Genomic DNA, 21,769 nt, shown 5'->3' with positions numbered 1-21,769 from the left:
TCCATGAGGATGTTTTGCTCAACCTGCAAAGAGTTTGCTTGCAAATGTTATGGGATAATACCAGTTCGGAGGGGAGCAGACTGCCAGTGTTGGCTTTAAATCTGCCCTGCTGATCCTCCCTAAAATGATCTCACGCTAATTAGCAGAAAACAGGAGGTTTATTATTCACTAATCTGAATGCAGGATAAGTTGAACAAGTGGAACTTTATAAAGCATGCAGACTGAGCACTATCCATGTGGCTGAGTTGCTTCCTGCTTCACTCTCCATGTTTCCTGTTCCCCTTGTGTCCCATCAATTAGAGTCGTTCCGGGGAACGTGGGCCCTCTGCCCCTAGTTCCACTGATCATGATATTATCTTCCCTAGTAAAATGTTTGTAAAATATAAACATGACAAATAACTGAAACCCAACTCCCATCCCATGTGCTTTGGCCAGAAGTTGCTAGCACGTAGAATCATAGGACTGGAAGGGACCTCAAGAGGTCATCTAGTCCAGTCTCCTGCACTCACGGCAGAACATAGCCAAGCAGGTGTATTGCCTTTATCACAGGTTCAGCGGGTTATATAAACTTTGAGATAGCTTGGTCTCCTCAACAGGCAACCACATCAGAAATGACCTATCTCAGTCTCCCTTTCACCTGTCTCTGAGTCTAGCAAACTCTCTTTCCGTGGAGTCCCTTCCATCCCTGTGAGGATGTCCTCCAGATTGTTCTCTGTCTCTCTGTCCTCTGATGATCTCTGTAGGCTCTCTCTAGGTGGTGTTGTGTCTGCTGGTTTGTAAGTGCCTCTTGTTCATTGGGATCACTTGTGCCTTTTGCGTTTTCACTTCATATGTCTTGGGTGCCCCTGCACTCCTCATGACACCTTTAATCCTTCTGGTGTCTCTCTAATGGCTGACTCTGCACACGAGTGCCAGTTTCCAGGGCCAGAAGGTCCTTGGCTGACCTGTTGTACTCTAGTGCCTGCTTTCTCTGATTGTTGGCCACCTCCTTTCAGCAGTATCTCCACCTTTCTAGCTGCAATAAGTCTCTCCTCATTGGTAGCAAGGTTATGATCCTTTGTCCCGTCAGTGCCTGCCTGGAACTGTTTTGACACCTCTGTGATGAGGTATTTGTGTATTCTAAAAATGCTAACAAGGGGTCTTAAGCAGAAGAAACAGCCTTATGTAACAGCTGATTCCACCTTACCATTACTCTGTGGGTATAGTGGGGAGGAGGCATAGTGGGGAGGAGGCATAGTGATCATATTCCCATTTGCACGCAAATTCCTTGAATTCTTCCAAGGCAAATTTGGGTCCGTTGTCAGTGAATAGAGCGTTCAGAATGCCACATCTCCCAAAGTGGGCCTTCAGTTTAACCATCTTGTATCAGGCAGGGCAAACTTTGAATAGCAATCCACTCTAGCTAAGGCCTGCACTGAAGGCAAATAAGTCAACTCTGACCTTGATGCATGGCTGGGTGGGTAGTTCTTGTGGTAACTAAATCTCTTTCTGCTTGTGGTTTTCAGATGACCGGTGGGTGTCACACCTCTCCTTGGTAGAAGGGAGTTGTGTATTCATTCCTGGCCAGTAAACACACACTCAAGCCCATCTAAGACATCTGTGAATGCTCAGGTTTGAGGCATAGATTTTTTGCATGACTTCCTACTCTACTGAGGCAGGGACAACCACCCTCTGTCCTCAAAATATGGTTCTATCCTGCATAGTCAGCTCATCTTTAATTTGAAAATATTATTTTGCTCCTAGTGATTGTAACCCTTCTGCCAGGCCAAGTTGATAGCAGCAAGGGCCGGGTTCAATACACAGGGGTTCCCTCTCATTAAAGCAAATGCAAAACTGGCTCGAGCCCCCACCCAGTGACCTGGGAAAATCTTACACACCCCCTGGGTGCCTCAAGGAGGCAATACTTCCCCTCTCGCAAGCACAGAGTCTTGGTGTAGTAGAGAATCTTTAATAACATGAGGCAAACAACATCAGCATTAAATTGGGGAAACACCACAACTAGTGTTCATTAACCAAACCATGAACACTGACCCACCCCAGAAAAATTGGGCCACATCCTTTCCCTCAGGCTCTTGAGTCCCAGAACCCAAACGTCTCTTGAGTCCAGCAATCCACAAATCACCCAAAGTCCAAAAAAAGTCCAGCCCCGGAGTTCAAAAGTTCACCTGCAGAGTGTTACTCCCCAATCTGGCTAAAATGTGCCTGGGTGTGGGGGAAAGAGGTAAGGGGCACCTTACGTGTCCTGAAGCTGACTGCCCCACAGGGCTCTGCTCCGCTCCACCACGACCGGCTCCGCTCTGCACAGCTCACCGTCTCACGACCGGCTCCGCTCAGCTCGCCGTCTCACGAACACACCGCTGTCTCACGACCGGCTCCGGACAGCTCGCCGTCTCACGAACACACCGCTGTCTCACGACCGGCTCCGCTCAGCTCGCCGTCTCACGAACACACCGCTGTCTCACGACCGGCTCCGCTCAGCTCGCCGTCTCACGAACACACCGCTGTCTCACGACCGGCTCCGCTCAGCTCGCCGTCTCATGAACACACCGCTGTCTCACGACCGGCTCCGCTCAGCTCGCCGTCTCACGAACACACCGCTGTCTCACGACTGGCTCCACTGCACACTAGATCTACCGGCTCCCCACTACTTGACACAGTGCTCAGTGATTTCAGCTCTCAGTGATTTCAGCTCATAGTAGTGGGAGCCTTAGTGCTGGTGCACTATAAGGCTGAAGTGAATTCAGCACAGTACCTGTAACAAAACTCTTAATAGACCCAAAATTAGCTCTGACATTCCACAGTGGAGAGAGACAGAGGTGCAATTGGTGCTTCAGGCCCTCACAAAGGGGCCTACACCACCAGGCACTAATACCTGTCTCAAGTCTCTCTCCATTCACAGAGTTTTGGAACCCATGTCCCTTGCCTAGTGAGTGCTACTCAGTTGATGGTGAGTCCTCCATCATAACAAAAAGGCCAAGTACAGTTCCAAGCACAGTTCCCATAATCAGGGTACTAACAATTTATTCTTCCCGCCCCAATAACAGAGACACTGGGGATCCCACAGCAGCCAAAGTGACGATTTGGGCAGTTATGGCCTCATTCTAGGCGGGGTGGGTGTGCCAATGCAAATGAGATCAGCCCCTGAAGTTCTTTTCCACAACTTGCCACACCTCACCACCAGATGTCAGGGTGGAGCCCACCCTGTCTCTGCTTACATCCTCCCCCCAGCCGAGAATTTGGCGTCCCGACAAATCATACTCCCTTTATACCAACTCATTGATTTCCTCCAAAAGGCCTCAGAAAGCCCACTTTGGCTTCCACAATCCTGTGTGCTAAATGTATTGGCTCCTCACTAGTCACCCCAGGTGCATCATAAGTTAACCGTTTTACTGGTCTTATCACCCTGTCTCGTCTATTGAGAATCTCTGTTGCCGAGGTAAGGGGAACGTCCTCTTGATTGATGGATGGAGAGGCTTCCTTTGAGGGTCTCTTGGCTACTGGTGTAGGCCCCTGCACTCCTAGTTCTAACGCGGGAGGGTCCAAGGTGCCCAGGACATCCTCTACCTGAGTGTTTCCACTGGCCAATAACCTGTGTGTGTCATCACACGGGGGTCTCATCAGCGGCACAGGGGTGTCAGAAAGGGGCCTAAATAATTCCGCCATAGGGTTTAGGGTGGAAAAGGGAGAACTCTCATTCGGTTCAGCTGGTCGAGACTGAAATCTTGTCTCCATCCCAGGATACACCAGGGTTGTGTCTTCCTCCTCAGACTCACTCTCAGATGTGCAGAATAGGGGTAAGTTAGCTGCAGGAGGCTCACTGTCTGTGTTGGATGGCAGCTTTGGTCTAGCACTTCTGTTCTGCCCGGCTGCCCTGTCATGGCCCATCTCATAAGGGGTGCTTACCAATTCCCCCACAGGGAGCAAAAGGTTTCTATGCACCGTCTTTATTTGCCCTGGACTGTCTTCAGGTTTGATCTTGTAGACCGGCAGATCTCCCAGCTTTTCCATCACCAGGTAAGGTATTGCCTTCCATCTGTCAGCTATCTTGTGTTTGCCAGCGATACCCAAATTTCGCAGCAGGACTCTGTCCCCCGGCTGGAGCTCCTGCGATCGCACTCTAGCATCATATCGATGTTTGTTGCGGTCTGCGTTCTTCCGAGCCGCAGCGGTAGCCAAGCGATAAGCATCCTGCAGCCTTTCTCTTAGTCGGGATACGTATTGCTGATGAGTTTCATAGCTATCTCCATCCTCTGATACACCAAAGCACAAGTCTATGGGTAATCTTGGTTCTCGCCCAAACATCAAGAGATATGGGGTGACTCCCGTAGCATCGTTCTTTGTGGCATTGTAGGCATGCACCAGAAATGCGACATGCTGGCTCCAGGTTGCCTTCTGCTCTGGTCGCAAAGTTCCCAACATATCTAATAGGGTTCGGTTGAACCTCTCTGGCTGGGGATCACCTTGGGGGTGATAAGGCGTTGTCCTAGACTTTTTAATTCCTGCTATCTTCAGCACCTCCTTCAGAAGGTGACTCTCAAAATCCCGCCCCTGATCAGAGTGTATCCGAGCCGGGAATCCATAGACTGAGAAATATTTGTCCCACAATACTCGAGCGACGGTGGTGGCCCTCTGATCACGTGTGGGATATGCCTGTGCATACCGTGTAAAATGGTCAGTCACTACTAGAATGTTCCCAACATTCCTCTTGTCTACCTCTACAGACAAGAAATCAATGCATACCAATTCCAAAGGTTTGTTGCTGGTGATGTTCTTGAGATATGCAGCCCTCGTGGGCAGAGTTTTCCTTTGAACACATCGAGCACAAGTCTCACATTTCCTGCGAACATCTTCAGCCATTCGGGGCCAATAGAACCTACTACGAATAAGTTCCAGAGTCCTCTCCATCCCTAAATGCCCAAAGTCATCATGCAGGGCCCTCATGGCCAGGGCTCTGTACCTTTTTGGCAGTACTAGTTGTGCTCGTTGCTTTTGTAAAGAGTCGGTGGTCATTCGGTGTAGCACTCCCTGAATCAGTTTTAATTTGGTCCATTCTCTCAATAGTAGTTTACCCTCCGGGTTAGGTGGGACAACCGCAGCTGGGCTTCGCCCCTCCCTTTTGGCAAGTAGTGTATCACGAATGTCAATATCTTGCCGCTGGGCTTCTTGCCAGTCAGCCGCATTGAGCATGGGCAAAGGAGGTTGGTCCAATGCAATATAGTTCACTGAGGCAGAAGGCATGCATTCAGGGGGCAGGCCCAAAGCTTCTGCAATACATCCCTGAAGGCTCTCACAGGCCTCTGGCTCTCGACGACTCACACTGCAAATAGCTCTCACTCCATCTGTGGGTATCACAGCAACTTCTGGAGCCTGCGGACGCCTGGACAATGCATCTGCATCTACATTGCTTCTCCCTGATCGGTACTGAATGCTAAACTCATAGCTAGCCAAGGCGGCCACCCATCTCTGCCCTGTAGCATCCAGCTTAGCACTTGTTAACACATAAGTCAGTGGATTGTTGTCTGTCCACACCTGGAACTGAGCACCATACAAGTAGTCTCGAAATTTCTCAGTGATGGCCCATTTCAAGGCCAAGAATTCCAGCTTGTGGGTGGGATAACGAGTTTCACTATCAGACAATCCTCGGCTGGCAAAGGCTACAGGTTTATGTTTGCCTTCCACTTCCTGGTACAGGACTGCTCCCAGACCCTCCAAACTGGCATCAGTATGCAGGATAAATGGTTTGCTTGGGTCAGCAAAAACTAGGACTGGAGCATGAGTTAGGCAAGTAATGATTTCTCGAAAAGCCCTTTCACATCTCTCATCCCACCGTGGCCCAAATGGTGCAAAGGGGCCATAGTTTCTCTGCACAGGAGGCTTTGGGAACCTCCCCTTATTCCTGGTCTTAGATTTGTTCTTGCTGGACTGATGTCCCCTGGTAAGATCATTCAGAGGCTTTACAATCGTAGCATAGTTTTTCACAAACCTGCGGTAGTAGCCACTAAATCCAAGAAAGGTCTTGAGTTCTCTATAGTTACTTGGACGTGGCCATGTAGTGAGTGCTTCTATTTTATCAGGATCAGTACTCACACCCTCTTGGGATACGATGTGACCCACATACTTCACTGAGGTTCTGCAGAACTGGCATTTGTCAATTGAAAGCTTCAGACCATAATCCTCCAACCTATCAAGCACTTTAAGAAGTCTTTCTTCATGCTCCTCTAAGGTTCTTCCAAACACAATCAGGTCATCCAAATAAACTAACACTTGCAGTAAATTCATGTCTCCCACAACTCTCTCCATGAGACGTTGAAAGGTGGCAGGTGCTCCAGAAATCCCTTGGGGCATGCGTTCGAACTGATAAAACCCTAATGGGCAGATGAAGGCAGTCTTCTCCTTATCTTCTTCTCCCAGAGGGATCTGGTAGTACCCACTTCGAAGATCCAACACAGAGAACCACTGGCTTCCCAGCAGACAGTCTAAGGCATCTTGCACTCGAGGCATAGTGTACTGGTCGACCACAGTACGGCTGTTTAGGGTGCGGTAGTCAATACACATCCGGATTTTCCCATTCTTTTTACGGACTACCACAATGGGCGAGGCGTATGGGCTGTGGGACTCTGTAATGATGCCATTCGCAGCCAGCTCCTGAAGATGATGTCGCACATCTTCCATCTCAGAGAGAGCAATCTTCCTAGATCTCTCCCTAAAAGGTCGAGAGTCATGTAGTCTGATATTGTGTTCTACTCCTTTTGCACATCCCACATCCCACTCATGCAGTGAGAACACCTTGGATCTTTCACAAAGTTTCTTCCTCAGGCGATCTTTCCACTCCTCAGACACTGGTGAATCTCCAAAGTCAAACTTTGCTGGGTCTATCGTCGGAACTTGCGTTTCACACTGGGGAGTTACAATTGACTCGGGTTCAAAGAGGTCTGCTATCTTTTGTCCTCGCCTCACAAAAATATCACGACTTGTTCCATTAGCAATCAGTATAGTCACCTCTTCCTGGGCTTCAGCAGGTAGGGTTATGACTCCACTAAGAACCAGCACTCCTTCAGGGAGCCCTCCCTCAGTTGGCTGCTCCACCACTGCTAATGTTCTCTTATTGCCTTTCAGGCAGGTACTCATGACAATCACCTCCTTTTCTGTCATTGCAGGCACCACTAAGGGGACCGGGCCTGCGTACCTCAGTGCTCCCACCGGCAAATCAGGCATCACTCTTTTTGCGTCCTCAATTTTTCTGTAGGCTGCAGCACAATGTGTGTGTATCACCAAGGTATTCAGGTATTGGTCCCCTGCTCGCTGTCTGCAGTAATCTGCAAGTACCTTAAAGAGGCTGGAGTTGGTCCCTATCAGCACGGACACATCAGAGACACCTTTAGGGTCAGGGCATATTAAAGCTGCAGTGTCCACCTCCTGTCTTACCCCAGCGATCTCTTCTGGGAATTCCAGGTGTACAATGACATACCCCTGATACGGGTATTCATCCATGCTGAGACCACACAGGCCAAGCCCTGTCAAGGGCTGTATAGGCAGATGCATAAGCATCTGCTGGTAGAAAGACTGGAATATGATAGTCACTTGGGATCCCGTGTCAAGCACTGCTCTACATTCTGTCCCTTCAACCTTTACAGTGACCTCAGCTCGAGGTCCTATCAATCCTGGTGGGATTCGGGTGGCATGGTTCTTCGCAGGGGAGCCTCCAAACCCTGCAGGCCTAGGCGGCTCCCTTCCCAGGCCCTGGGGCCGTTTCCCGACTTTCCCCAGGTGGTCCTCAGCTTTTGGTATACTAGCGGGGGATTCTCTGCATTCTGACACCTGGCAGCAATGTGCCCATCCTGGCCACACCGGTAGCAGAAGAAGGATTGCCCTTTCCCGTGTTGCCGGGGTGGGGCAGAGGTTCTAAATGTAGTCTTCTGGACCGTGGTAACAGGGGGTTCCTTGTACGCTGAAGTCTTTGCTGAATCGATGGTATTCTCTAGTTCAGCCACTTTCTGTGTCAGGACCTGCACTCGTTGGGTAAGTTCCTCTTGAGGATTCACCATCAGCGCCTTGGGCGCTCGTATGGATGTTGTGGCAGTTGCCTGGGGTGGCTGAACCTCCCAAACCTCACCAGCTGCCTGCCTCTCTTCCTCCTCTCGGACCTCTTTTATCAGTCGAGAGTAACCCGGTGGATTGTCTTGGCGCTCCCTTAATCGAAGGTGGAGAAGGATTGGGTTCTGATATTGAATTCCCCTCACAATCTGAGCCAATCTAGTCCGGTCCATTTGCTCAACCGCTACTGCTCCCCTCATGATGGCTCTCTGTAATAATTTCTCCAACCTCTGTATGTAGGCAGAAACTTTCTCTCCCTTTTGTTGCCTGGCATTGAGGAACTTGCAATAAACATCCTCTGAGCCCTCGGTTCTCCCGAAGGCATGATCAAGGGCCTCTAGGCAGTCCTTTACCTTGACCCCAGGGTTACTGAGCTTCAGGGTGCGAATCACATCTAGGGCTGGCCCCCTGAGGCACTCTACTAGTCGCCTTCTCTTTTCAGCATCAGGTACTGCCCACTCCTGCAGCATTTCAGTGGTGTGTTCCAGCCAGGGTTCAAATGCTTCCTCCCCGGGTATTGGGGTGGGACCCCCAGAAAACAGCCTCAGTTTACGATAGGGGCTTGACTCAGGGTGGGGTGGCACGACCTTCTCTAATGCTTGCCCCAAAGCCTTCACCCACTCATCAGGTGATGGAGCAGCCTCCCGGGTTGGGACTCCTGGGTCAAGGCCCAACAGACCCGGCATATCAGCCAAGGTCTTCCCCTCTCTCCCCAAAAAGGCTGACATTTTCTTTAAAAACTCCACTTCAGATGCAGGAGCCGGTGAGGGCTGGCTCCCAGTAGTTATTACCTTCCACTCACCATCTTCCACTGCTATCGTGCCTGGAACCTGTAGAGGGTCCACAGCTGACGGCAGCTCACACAGTACAGCAAAATCTCCGTCCTCCCTCACAAATATGCGCCCACGCATTTTACACTTACTCAGGTACTCAGTGGATGCCCTTAAGGTAGGCTCTATTGAGCCTTCATCGAATGCCTCCGGCACCCCGGTCACCAGGACACAGTTCCTAGGGTTAATATTCATCCCCTTGCACCAATCCTCTAGCAAATGTAGGGCCATTATACAAACTGTAATTTCTTTCCCAAATATAACAGATCAAAACAACAACAACCAGATTCTGGGTTCTCCCAATTTAATGACTCACCTAAGATGTGCTTGCGAGGGGTACTGACCCAGTCTCGATCCCGGACGAGCCCCCACAAATGTAACCCTTCTGCCAGGCCAAGTTGATAGCAGCAAGGGCCGGGTTCAATACACAGGGGTTCCCTCTCATTAAAGCAAATGCAAAACTGGCTCGAGCCCCCACCCAGTGACCTGGGAAAATCTTACACACCCCCTGGGTGCCTCAAGGAGGCAATACTTCCCCTCTCGCAAGCACAGAGTCTTGGTGTAGTAGAGAATCTTTAATAACATGAGGCAAACAACATCAGCATTAAATTGGGGAAACACCACAACTAGTGTTCATTAACCAAACCATGAACACTGACCCACCCCAGAAAAATTGGGCCACATCCTTTCCCTCAGGCTCTTGAGTCCCAGAACCCAAACGTCTCTTGAGTCCAGCAATCCACAAATCACCCAAAGTCCAAAAAAAGTCCAGCCCCGGAGTTCAAAAGTTCACCTGCAGAGTGTTACTCCCCAATCTGGCTAAAATGTGCCTGGGTGTGGGGGAAAGAGGTAAGGGGCACCTTACGTGTCCTGAAGCTGACTGCCCCACAGGGCTCTGCTCCGCTCCACCACGACCGGCTCCGCTCTGCACAGCTCACCGTCTCACGACCGGCTCCGCTCAGCTCGCCGTCTCACGAACACACCGCTGTCTCACGACCGGCTCCGGACAGCTCGCCGTCTCACGAACACACCGCTGTCTCACGACCGGCTCCGCTCAGCTCGCCGTCTCACGAACACACCGCTGTCTCACGACCGGCTCCGCTCAGCTCGCCGTCTCACGAACACACCGCTGTCTCACGACCGGCTCCGCTCAGCTCGCCGTCTCACGAACACACCGCTGTCTCACGACCGGCTCCGCTCAGCTAGCCGTCTCACGATCACACCGCTGTCTCACGACTGGCTCCACTGCACACTAGATCTACCGGCTCCCCACTACTTGACACAGTGCTCAGTGATTTCAGCTCTCAGTGATTTCAGCTCATAGTAGTGGGAGCCTTAGTGCTGGTGCACTATAAGGCTGAAGTGAATTCAGCACAGTACCTGTAACAAAACTCTTAATAGACCCAAAATTAGCTCTGACATTCCACAGTGGAGAGAGACAGAGGTGCAATTGGTGCTTCAGGCCCTCACAAAGGGGCCTACACCACCAGGCACTAATACCTGTCTCAAGTCTCTCTCCATTCACAGAGTTTTGGAACCCATGTCCCTTGCCTAGTGAGTGCTACTCAGTTGATGGTGAGTCCTCCATCATAACAAAAAGGCCAAGTACAGTTCCAAGCACAGTTCCCATAATCAGGGTACTAACAATTTATTCTTCCCGCCCCAATAACAGAGACACTGGGGATCCCACAGCAGCCAAAGTGACGATTTGGGCAGTTATGGCCTCATTCTAGGCGGGGTGGGTGTGCCTATGCAAATGAGATCAGCCCCTGAAGTTCTTTTCCACAACTTGCCACACCTCACCACCAGATGTCAGGGTGGAGCCCACCCTGTCTCTGCTTACATGATACTTGGCTTTTGTATTCTGACCACCATTGCTCCCTTGACTGCCTGTAGTTGGATGGCCCTTTCTGTGGCTTCTTTGATTTCCATCAGCAATGCTGTTGAAACTGGGAGACTGAATCCAATAACATGCTGCACTATGTACTAATTGCCTTCCCCCAACTGGCTGATGATGTCAGGTGTCAAGGTGTCAGTTAACACAAGTAATTGTCCTGAACAATATGTGATCTCTACCTGGTAGAATGCTGAAGGTGCAGCAATATGTACTGCAATCTCATTGGAGCAGAGGTGATGTGTCAAGTGCCCCCTAGCAGGTGCCTGGGCAGAAAATGGAACAGGTGGGGCCAGAGCCAGAGCAGAAGTGGTGGGGCTAGAGGCTTTTCTGGCCACACTGCCTGGTGCAGCGCAGCAGCTGCCTGGGAGAGTGCCTGACTGTGGCATTGGACTGCCCCCAACCCAGACTCAGGTTCCGGGGACAGCAGCTGAGTGAGCCAGAGCCCTCCATCCTCTCCCGCCGGCGTGCTTAGAGTTAGCTCCTGTCCTCGAAAACCAAGCCTGGGCATGGAGCGGGCTGCTGCTGCTGCCCCTCCCCAGCCAGGCTCCGTTCTTCTCCCTGCCTGGGCCTGGCTGCCAGGGATGACAGCCAAATGTGCTGTGGGGGGCAGAGGGAGCCTGCACAGCAGGAGGAAAGAGCGCCCTCCCAACAGGTAACGTGGGTGCAGGGCAGGGAGGAGACACATGGGGAGGTCATGTGTCCTCCCCTTTAGCTAGTACCCCCAACCCCCAGTATGGGAAATCACCAGTCATCAATGCATTGGAGCACTAAAAAGGGGCTTTGCCATGATCGTCTTTAAAGATTTTTGGTCTGATTGTGCTATTACTGGGTGGCCATAGGGGTACCAATGGAATAGGTTAACTCCAGACACCACAGCTAGAAACTCTTTTTATGTTTGGTCTTACTCCTGTTCAGTTTGACAGGGCCTTGCTGGCATAAGCAAATGGCTGCTCCTACAAAACAGCTCCACTCAATATTTTATCTGATGGATCACACTGCAGTGTCAATGGATCTCCTGGCAGGTAGTAATACAGGACAGGGGCAGCCATTATCATTTATTTCAGTGTGACAAATATTTGCCAGTCTCACTCAATATCCTGCCTTTTGAGCTGTCATATGGGTTCCGCTACTGCAGACAGATATGGACAGAACTTGGGCAGAAAATTTATCATTCCTACGAAGTGCTGTAACTCTTTCATAACAGCTTTGGATGGCATGTCTCTGACTGCCTTAGTCTTGTTGGGATATGCAGTCCCTCTGCTGTGAGCAGATGTCCAATGTATGTCACCTCATGCTGTTGCATTTTTTCAGGATTGAGTTATATGTTGTTGTCCCTGCATCACTGTAGAAATGCTTGTAGTGTTCTATCATGGTCTTGTTCAGCTTCTGCTCCCTTCACCTACAATGAGGATATCATCTGCAGTTATCTTCACCCAAACTGTCCTTCCAGCACTTGGGTGAGTCTTCTCTGGAATACCTCTGGTGCTGAGTGTATGCCTATCAGCATACATACCCATTTGTAGCAACAAAACGGTGTTGCAAAGGTTGTCAGCATGCTGGACTCTTTATCCAAGCTTATGTGCCAAAAACTATTTGTCACATCACCTCACATCCTGGCTTTTGACATTCTGGCAAAATGTCATAAATTGTGGGCAGTGGATAGTGGCATGTTTTGACAGTGCAGTTCAGTGACTTTGGGACTATGCAGAAGCATAATTTGCCTAATGGCTTTTTTACCATCACCATGCTGCTTACGCAGGCTGTACTGGCCTCTACAGTACCATGATCAGATCCAGGGTTTATATGGCTGTATTCCCCAAGCAAGGTCTGTGGTCCTTATCATTCACCACCAGAAACTTCAGCTGGTATACTCTGTTATTTTTGGATTAGTTACTATGAGGTAACATTTTTCTATAGGCTGAACTATGCTCTCATTGTACATTATTAAATTGTGCCTGCTCTTTGTAATGGGTGTGTTCACTCTGAGGAATCACACTGCCAGAGGACCTACTATTCAGCTGAAATCACTCAGAGCTTTTCCTTATTAACATTTTTGCATGCACTGAGTTTGGTATTGTCCCTTGTTGCTTTCCTATCCCGGCAGTCTGAATCTATTATGCTCTCGGACTCAAGGAGAGAGTCATGATATCATCACTACTCTATGGTGAGCGCTCCCACTCTTGCGCAAGTCTGACTGAATCTTTCTAAGACCTTCCTCTGCTCTTGCACACACAGCTCAAATGGTTCATCTTGCCGCATTCCTGCAATGCTGTCCTAGGGCAGGTCATTTTTCCTTTACCTGCTCATGCTGTTGTATGGAACTCTTTGCTGTTTTTTCACTGCATTTATTTCTGGGGGTGTTGTGCCTACAAGAGCTTTTATCTTGAGGTTTCCACTGCATGTGCCATGTCTAATGTGAGATTGCCTTCCTGGAGCAGCCACTCCTGCCACAGCCTATCCTGCCCCAATTGGAAGTCTGTCAAGGTCCCAAAATTGTATGTAGCAGCCAGAGTGAGAGAGGTTGTAATATAGACGTCTATCCCCTTTTCTTCTTTAGTGAAAAATCTGTGTAATTTTACAGTCATGTTCTGCTTTGGGGAGCAATAGGTGCCCAAGCAATAGCTCCTAGGGCTACTATGAGGCTTGAGGCAGTGGTAAACTTTAGAGTGCCGCATACCTCTCTGCCTTGTTCCCCAGTAAGGTAAAATGACAGCTTTACTTTCCTGTTGTCTTCCTGCATGACCAGCTCTGTGTACAGCTGGAACTCCTCCTTTCTCCAGACCCATCACTGAGCTAGGATTGCATCTGCAAAATCCAGAGCTTGGGTGGAGGGAGGCATCAGACTGAGTTCCATGGCCCACACTGCCAGCTGCTGCACTGCAGAGAACTCACTGCTCAGATGGTGCCATCATGTTCCATTTGCAATGAGTGAAGCTGAATGCAAGTTATGTTGAACAAGTGAAACTTTATTAAACTCTGGGGACTGATTTGTCCATGTGGTTGAGTTGCTTCCAGCCTAATGTTCTGTATTCCCTGTTCCACTGATGTTCCTCAGTATGATTCCCTCCAGGAAACATGGGTCCTCTGACTCCAGTCTCACTGATCATGATACACACTGGATGGATGATGCGGGCATGTTTCACAATCTGAAGCCACTTTTCTAGAACCCCAGTGCATAGTTCAGCAAAGCTGATGGTCACTAAGCTGCTGGTGCAGTAAAAGAGCCACTGAACACTCCTGATGAGGAACATACACTGAGGTCAAAGGGAGGACTCTCCTGGTGAGGAGCATGTCTCAAAATCTCTCCCATGCCCGGCCCAGCCCTGTTCCAAAATCTACATTCCTTTGGCAGAGAGAGGAAGGTTTCATATTTTAACTTAAAAAAACCCAATTCTCCCTCTATTAAACTAGGTTTACTAGAAAGACTCATGAATTCTGACTTTTGTCTGAAGCAGTTGATGAAATGCAGGGGAAAAGAAATTCTTAAGTGTCAAGTCATTGTTAGCAAATTCATAATAGCACCCTCAAGATTCCTTAACTAGCTATTCAGGTGGATTATCTGGGAATAAGTAAATTACTCTGAGTTTCATGTAATATTGCCTTTGTCTGTAAAAATGTATGACATAATTAGCAAGTACATATTTTCTTCACCACCCTATCTGATCTGACTTCAAGAACTGTGGACCTGCTGTGAATATCCCTTTCAAACAGAAAGTCAATGCAAAGGGAGCTATTTTAATGGGAGAAAATGCTGTACAAACACTTTAAAATTTGGTATCTGCTTAATTAAAAGTTTAGCACAGACGCACACGCTTATTAAACTCATCAGGAGGCTAAAAGAAAATCCAGCAGTGATTTTAAGTGCCTGCCTTGCTCTGTAGTTTCCAGAAGTGAAAGAAAACCTAGCTATTGAGATATGAGTCAATGGCTATCATGAGACTCTGGGGACCTAATTAGTTCAATACCCACTACTAGGTCTCATGTTCCCTATGAAAAGAAGCAAAGATGGTGTGTCTGTGTGTATAGGGGGTTGCCTACTTATATCTACACTTCTTTATAGTCAGTAATACCTCTAGGAAAGCCTGGTTTTACATAAGAAAATTAAATGATTGGTAGAATATTACTATGAAAATAATCATAAGTATTTTATTAGTAATATTGCCAAAAATCAAAATAATTATGAAAAACATCATGCTCAAGAGGGAAAAAAACACCATGCAATCTTTAGATAGCTTTGTTATTAATTAGGCTCTTCTTCTATTGCTGTCATTAGTAATTTACTACCTGAAAGAAAGTACATAGTATAGTGTATCTCAGCAGTTTCTCTCTCTGGTAAATAATTATAGTTTGGTTTTACAGCTAACATCTGGGGACCTTGTGTTGTTATAACAGATTCAAGGAATTAGAATTGCCAGGCAACTGATAAGCATTATGGAATCTGACAGATTGCAGATTTTTATCCCTCCATCAAAACCTAGTTTTCAGTCAAACATTTGCTAATAATAGTGCTGATAGAAATAAAATGTAAAATGTAAAGTATAGGTTGTTCTGTGTTGCCATTCTGTTCTCTTGTTCCTCCCAGTTCCCAGGATAAACAAGGGGAACTATTAGACTGCAGGCTTATAACTTGCTTGCTTATTAGTCAAAAAAGATACAGCATAAAACAAGCAGACATATGCACTAGCGTGATCAATACACATGTTTCTATTGATTGTGAAAAGAACTGATGGAAATATATATATATTTACACGGATGAATGTTTGTGCTTGTTAAGAAAATTATAAAATGGCCTAATTCTGAGCTGAAATCTTCAGATTATCCATAGGCTAGGTTTGGTTTAAATAGCTGCAATGCATAATTCAGCACATTACCCAGCCATTGACCGCTGTTCAACAAATCGTTCGGTTAGTGATGAGGGATCATTCGGTTTCCCCAGTTCTCGTGCTCCATAGCTCCTGGGGCAAGATATATTCTTTATTTTTTAAAAAAGCCAATTCTTTGGTGGTTGTTCTATTGTTAGCTCCTGCATTCAGTAATGACTTTCTCAAAAAATTGAAACTATTTAAAATAACCACTACATTTTATAACTCACTCTATTTGATCCCTTTTGCCTTGACTTACATACAGAGGCAACCATTTCACTTTAGACCTCATTGAGGAGAATAGCCATACTATCCAGTGCCTATTGAAAAAGTATATTGTATGTACAACCATGTTTAAATCCATCTCTGTTCAGCAAAGCATGTGATAAAGTTTCACCATATAAGCGATAATGGTTACAAATAATTAAAAACAAAATAAAATAGTCCCTTAAAATGACTGCCGGAAAGATATTTAAAAATGATATGCCAATGGATCCATCCAAAAACTAAAGGTTTATTAGAATATTTTACAGGTTACTGAAAAGGTGATATTAAATACAACCCATATCTCCTCTGCTGTGTCCAATGCAAATCGACATTCTTCTCTTAACCCTGGTCTACACTACAAGTTTACGTCGAATTTAGCAATGTTAGATCGATTTAACCCTGCACCCGTCCACATGACGAAGCCATTTTTGTCGACTTAAAGGGCTCTTAAAACCAATTTCTGTACTCCTCCCCGACGAGGGGTTTAGTGCTGAAATTGACATCACTGGGTCAAATTTAGGGTAGTGTGGATGCAATTCGATGGTATTGGCCTCTGGGAGCTATCCCAGGGTGCTCCATTGTGACCACGATGGATAGCACTTTCAACTCAGATGCACTAGCCAGGTACACAGGAAAAGCCCCGGGAACTTTGGAATTTCATTTCCTGTTTGGCCAGCGTGGCAAGCTCATCAGCACAGGTGACCATGCAGACCCAGAATCGCAAAAGAGCTCCAGCATGGACCAAACGGGAGGTACTGATCTGATGGCTGTATGGGGAGATGAATGTGTGCTATCAGAACTCCGTTCCAAAAGACAAAATGCCAAAATATTTGCAAAAATCTCCAAGGGCCTGATGGACAGAGGCTACAACAGGGACCCGCAGCACTGCTGCATGAAAATTAAGGCGCTCAGGCAAGCCTATCAAAAATCCAAAGAGGCAAACGGCCGCTCCAGGTCAGAGCCCCAGACATGCCGCTTCATGATGAGCTGCATCCAATTCTAGGAGGGGCCCCTACTACTAGCCCACCCTGTCCGTGGACACCTGCAAGGGGGGAGTCTCATGCAACAGGCATGAGGATTTGGGGGATAAGGAAGATGATGAGGAGGAGAAGAATAGCGCACAGCAGTCAAGCAGAGAAACTGTTCTCCCCGACAGCCAGGAACTGCTTATCACCCTGGAGCCAATACCCTCCCAAGGCAGGCTCCCGGATCATGAAGCCGGAGAAGGCACCTCTGGTGAGTGTACCTTTGTAAATAAAATACATGGTTTAAAAGCAAAAGCGTGCTTTAATTATTAATTTGCCCTGAAGACTTGGGATGCATTCTCGGCCAGTACAGTCCCTCCTTTTAAAAGGCCAATCCAACAGGTGCTTGGTATGGGAAAGATATGCTGTTTGAAGCCATTCCCAAACGTTATGAAGGTTCAAGAAGTTGAAAGACTGTGGCTTACCATGGCTGCCTGCAAGCCAAATTCTGGTGCCTGGCCCTGCGTGGGTGATCTTTCACACCAAACCAGCAGGCCCTCAATATAAGAGGCAAAATGCGAACTTCTACCAAAAGCACATGTGCTATGTAATGTTAACAGCTTGGTTCACTGTGAAAGAGTCTACCCATTGTTCTCTAAAATGTCTTTTTAAATACTTCACTCCCTTTTTTTCCTCCCACAGCTGCAAATGTTTCAGCGCTCCCCCTATCATCTCCGTTCCAGAGGCTAGCGCAGAAGGCAAAAAAAACGCACTCACAATGAAATGTTCTCTGTGTTCATGCAGTCCTCCCGCACTGAAAGAGCTCAGCAGAATGCGTGGAGGAAAACAATGTCAGAGTCCAGGAAAGCAGAAAATGAACGTGAGGACAGTAGGGACGAGGAAGATGAGAGATGGCGGCAGTGCAATGAGAGGAGGAAGGATGCAGTGCTGAGGCTACTGGGGGATCAAACTGATATGCTCCAGCGTCTGGTGGAGCTGCAGGAAAGGCAGCAGGAGCACAGACCGCCACTGCAGCCCCTGTGTAACCACCCGCCCTCCTTTCCAAATTCCATAGCCTCCTCTCCCAGATGCCCAAGAATATGGGGGAGGGGGCCCCCCGGGCACCCAACCACTCCACCCCAGAGGACTGCCCAAGCAACAGAAGGCTGGCATTCAATAAGTTTTGAAATGCAGTGTGGCCTTGTCCTTCCCTCCTCTCCTCCTCCGCCACCCCACCCAGTGCTTCCCTCCTTCCCCCTGGGCTACCTTGGCAGTTATCCCCCTATTTGTGTGACTAATTAATAAAGAATGCATGAATTTGAAACAACAATGACTTTATTGCCTCTGCAAGCGGTGATTGAAGGGGGGAGGGCGGTTGGATTACAGGGAAGTAGAGTGAACCAAAGGGGCGGGTTTTCTCAAGGAGAAACAAACAGAACTGTCACACCGTAACCTGGCCAGTCATGAAACTGGTTTTCAAAGTTTCTCTGATGTGCAGAGCATCCTGCTATGCTCTTCTAATCATCCTGGTGTCTGGCTACGTGTAATCAGTGGCCAGGCGATTTGCCTCAACCTACCACCCCGCCATAAACGTCTCCCCCTTACTCTCACAGATATTGTGGAGCACACAGCAAGCAGCAATAACAATGGGAATATTGGTTTCACTGAAGTCTAACCAAGTCACTAAACTGCGCCAGCACGCTTTTAAATGTTCAAATGCACATTCTACCACCATTCTGCACTTGCTCAGCCTGTAGTTGAACAGCTCCTGACTACTGTCCAGGCTGCCTGTGTATGGCTTCATGAGCCATGGCATTAAGGGGTAGGCTGGGTCCCCAAGGATAACTATAGGCATTTCAACATCCCCAATGGTTATTTTCTGGTCTGGGAAGTAAGTCCCTTCCTGCAGCTGTTCAAACAGACCAGAGTTCCTGAAGATGCGAGCATCATGTACCTTTCCCAGCCATCCAACATTGGTGTTGGTGAAACGTCCCTTGTGATCCACCAGCGCTTTCATCACCATTGAAAAGTACCTCTTGCAGTTTATGTACTGGCTGCCAACGTGGTCTAGTCCCAAGATAGGCATATGCATTCCATCTATCGCCCCACACAGTTAGGGAATCCCATTTCAGCAAAGCCATCCACTATGACCTGCACATTTCCCAGAGTCACTACCCTTGATAGCAGCAGCTCAGTGATTGCGTTGGCTACTTGGATCACAGCAGCCCCCACAGTAGATTTGCCCACTCCAAATTGATTCCCGACTGACTGGTAGCTGTCTGGCGTTGCAAACTTCCAGAGGGCTATCGCCACTGGCTTCTGAACTGTGAGGGCTGCTCTCATCTTGGTATTCTTGCGCTTCAGGGCAGGGGAAAGCAAGTCACAAAGTTTCATGAAAGTGCCCTTACACATGCAAAAGTTTCGCAGCCACTGGGAGTCACCCCAGACCCGCAACACTATGCGGTCCCACCAGTCTGTGCTTGTTTTCCAGGCCCAGAATCAGAGTTCCATGGTACAAGCCTGCCCCATTGCCACCAGGATGTCCAAATTGCCTGGGCCTGTGCTTTGAGAGAAGTCGGTGTCCATGTCCTCATCACTCTCGTCACCGTGCTGCTGTCACCTCCTCGCCTGCTTTTGCAGGTTCTGGTTCTGCACATAATGCAGGATAATGTGCGAGGTGTTTACAATGCTCATAACTGCCGCGGTGATCTGAGTGGGCTCCATGCTTGCCGTGATATGGCATCTGCAGGAGAGCAGAGTTGCAGCGGAAGCAGTGGCTAAAGACGGATGCCACGAGCATAGATATTTATAGAGAACAACGAGAGGACCTGCGAGGTGGATTCATGAGAGCAGAGTTGCAGTGGAAGTGGTACAGAACGACTATTAGCGCTGCACACATTTCCCGAGGAAGAACACACGTACCCAGGAGCCCATGACAGACAACATGGAGAAATTTGCTATTGAGACAATAACAGCAGAGCAGAGTTGCAGCAGAAGCGGTGGATGACGATGGTTAGCAGTCCTACTGCACCATCTGCTGCAGCACTCAGGACACAACAGCAGCGGTGTCGGTGAGCTGAGCTGAGCCAGCTGCACTCTTCCTGTGGTATGGCATCTGCGCAGAAAAAAGACGCGAAACGATTGTCTGCCGTTGCTTTCACAGAGGGAGGGGCAACTGACAACATGTACCCAAAACCACCCCCGACAATGTTTTTGCCCCATCAGGCATTGGGAACTTAACCCAGAATTCCAATGGGCAGCAGAGACTCTGGGAACTGTGGGATTGCTAGCCACTGTAGTGAGGACGCATTCCGCCGACTTAATGCGTTTAGTGTGGACATACGCAATCGACTGTATAAAATCTATTTCTATAATATTGACCTAATTTCATAGTGTAGACATACCCTTAGAGGAAGGGAACAAGGGGGGCAGAAACTCTCTCAGAAGGAGGTTGTTTCCACATGGATTAGGTCTTTCAAATAGGAAGGTGTATAGTATTGTTCCCAAAAACCAGTGACATCCTGGTTTTCCTGCCTGAAGTGACACCTAATGACATTTCTTTTGTAATTCAGTCTCCACGGACTACAATTGCCAGCAAAAGCTACCTCCTCCTAGAAAAAGGATTTTTGGCTTAATTTTTATCAAATTCTTCCAACATAGATTCCTGTGAGTCGGAGTCTGAAAGCCAGCACTGAAGCAGAAAGCCAACCAAAGCTCAGGGCTTTCTCATGACGTAGCCCAAAAGAGCAGTGCTAGATTGGAAGGGGATTCTATTGAGCCAGTGGTAGTTCTGATTGCACCACCACTTCCCACAAGCCCTCTACTCAGAAGAAACCCAGAGAAAGTCAGCTTCAGCAACTCTTATGCTCATTCAGAGCGAATCCTTCCTCTAGGGCAATGGCCAGGCTGGTGCAGGGAGGTGTAAAATATGCCCTCGTGCACCAGTTCTAATTCATTTGTCCCTACATCTATCATTACAGTTGACAGAACTTCCAATGTGCTGTTGAAGTCAGTAGGCCAGATTTAATAGGAGCATGAGAAAATGGAGGTTTCATGTTGGAAACGTGATAAGGATGTACAAGAAATTATGCTTATACAGTATATAAAATATTTTTAATTGGCTGCACTTACAGCATAACTGGCTTACCTCCTGAGTAATCTTGGGACCTAGAATTTGTTGCATTTGACAATTATCCTAAATGAACCTGTTTAATGAAGGCAATTGTGGCATTCTTTAATGGTTTATGCTTGCAATTTAAAGTATCTATTATCTGCTCTAGGACTCAGTTTTTCTTACCTCACAAGCTAACAGAAACTAATTAGATTGTTTTTGTGTATTCTTTGTAACTGAGGTTCCTTCCCATTGCAATTGACCATAATTAAAAAGGGAATTCACAAAAGAAATACACCAAAGACTTAATCTAAAAGGTTTAGGTCATTGATTTAGCTAAACATCTAAAAGTTCAGCTGCTTATATGAACCTTATCTTCATTTCTTGTCCTTCTGTTCCCAATATTTGCCTGCCATCCTTTATCCCAAATAGACTGTATTCTTCTACCTTTCTATCAACAGGGTCATGCCCCATTAGGTTGGCAGGCCTGTTAGTCAGCCACTCCCACATCAAGCAATACTTGATTTATCTCCCATCTAATTCACTACATCTTAAATGATGGACTTTGGAGAAGACTGACAAGAAAACCTCAGAGTGAATGAAATTAGCTCACATCCACCAAGAGAAAAATATGGATGTTCAGGCAGCCCAATGAAGATCGGGGTGGTCCTGGATCTGTTAGTAGATGGCCAGACTCCTCAAGAGCTTTCCTGAGAGGGGAAGACATTTAATTTCCAAAAGTT

This window comes from Lepidochelys kempii, chromosome 1 (genome assembly GCF_965140265.1).
Source record: "Lepidochelys kempii isolate rLepKem1 chromosome 1, rLepKem1.hap2, whole genome shotgun sequence".
Taxonomy (NCBI): Eukaryota; Metazoa; Chordata; order Testudines; family Cheloniidae; genus Lepidochelys; species Lepidochelys kempii.
Note: the sequence above shows the minus strand (reverse complement) of the source record.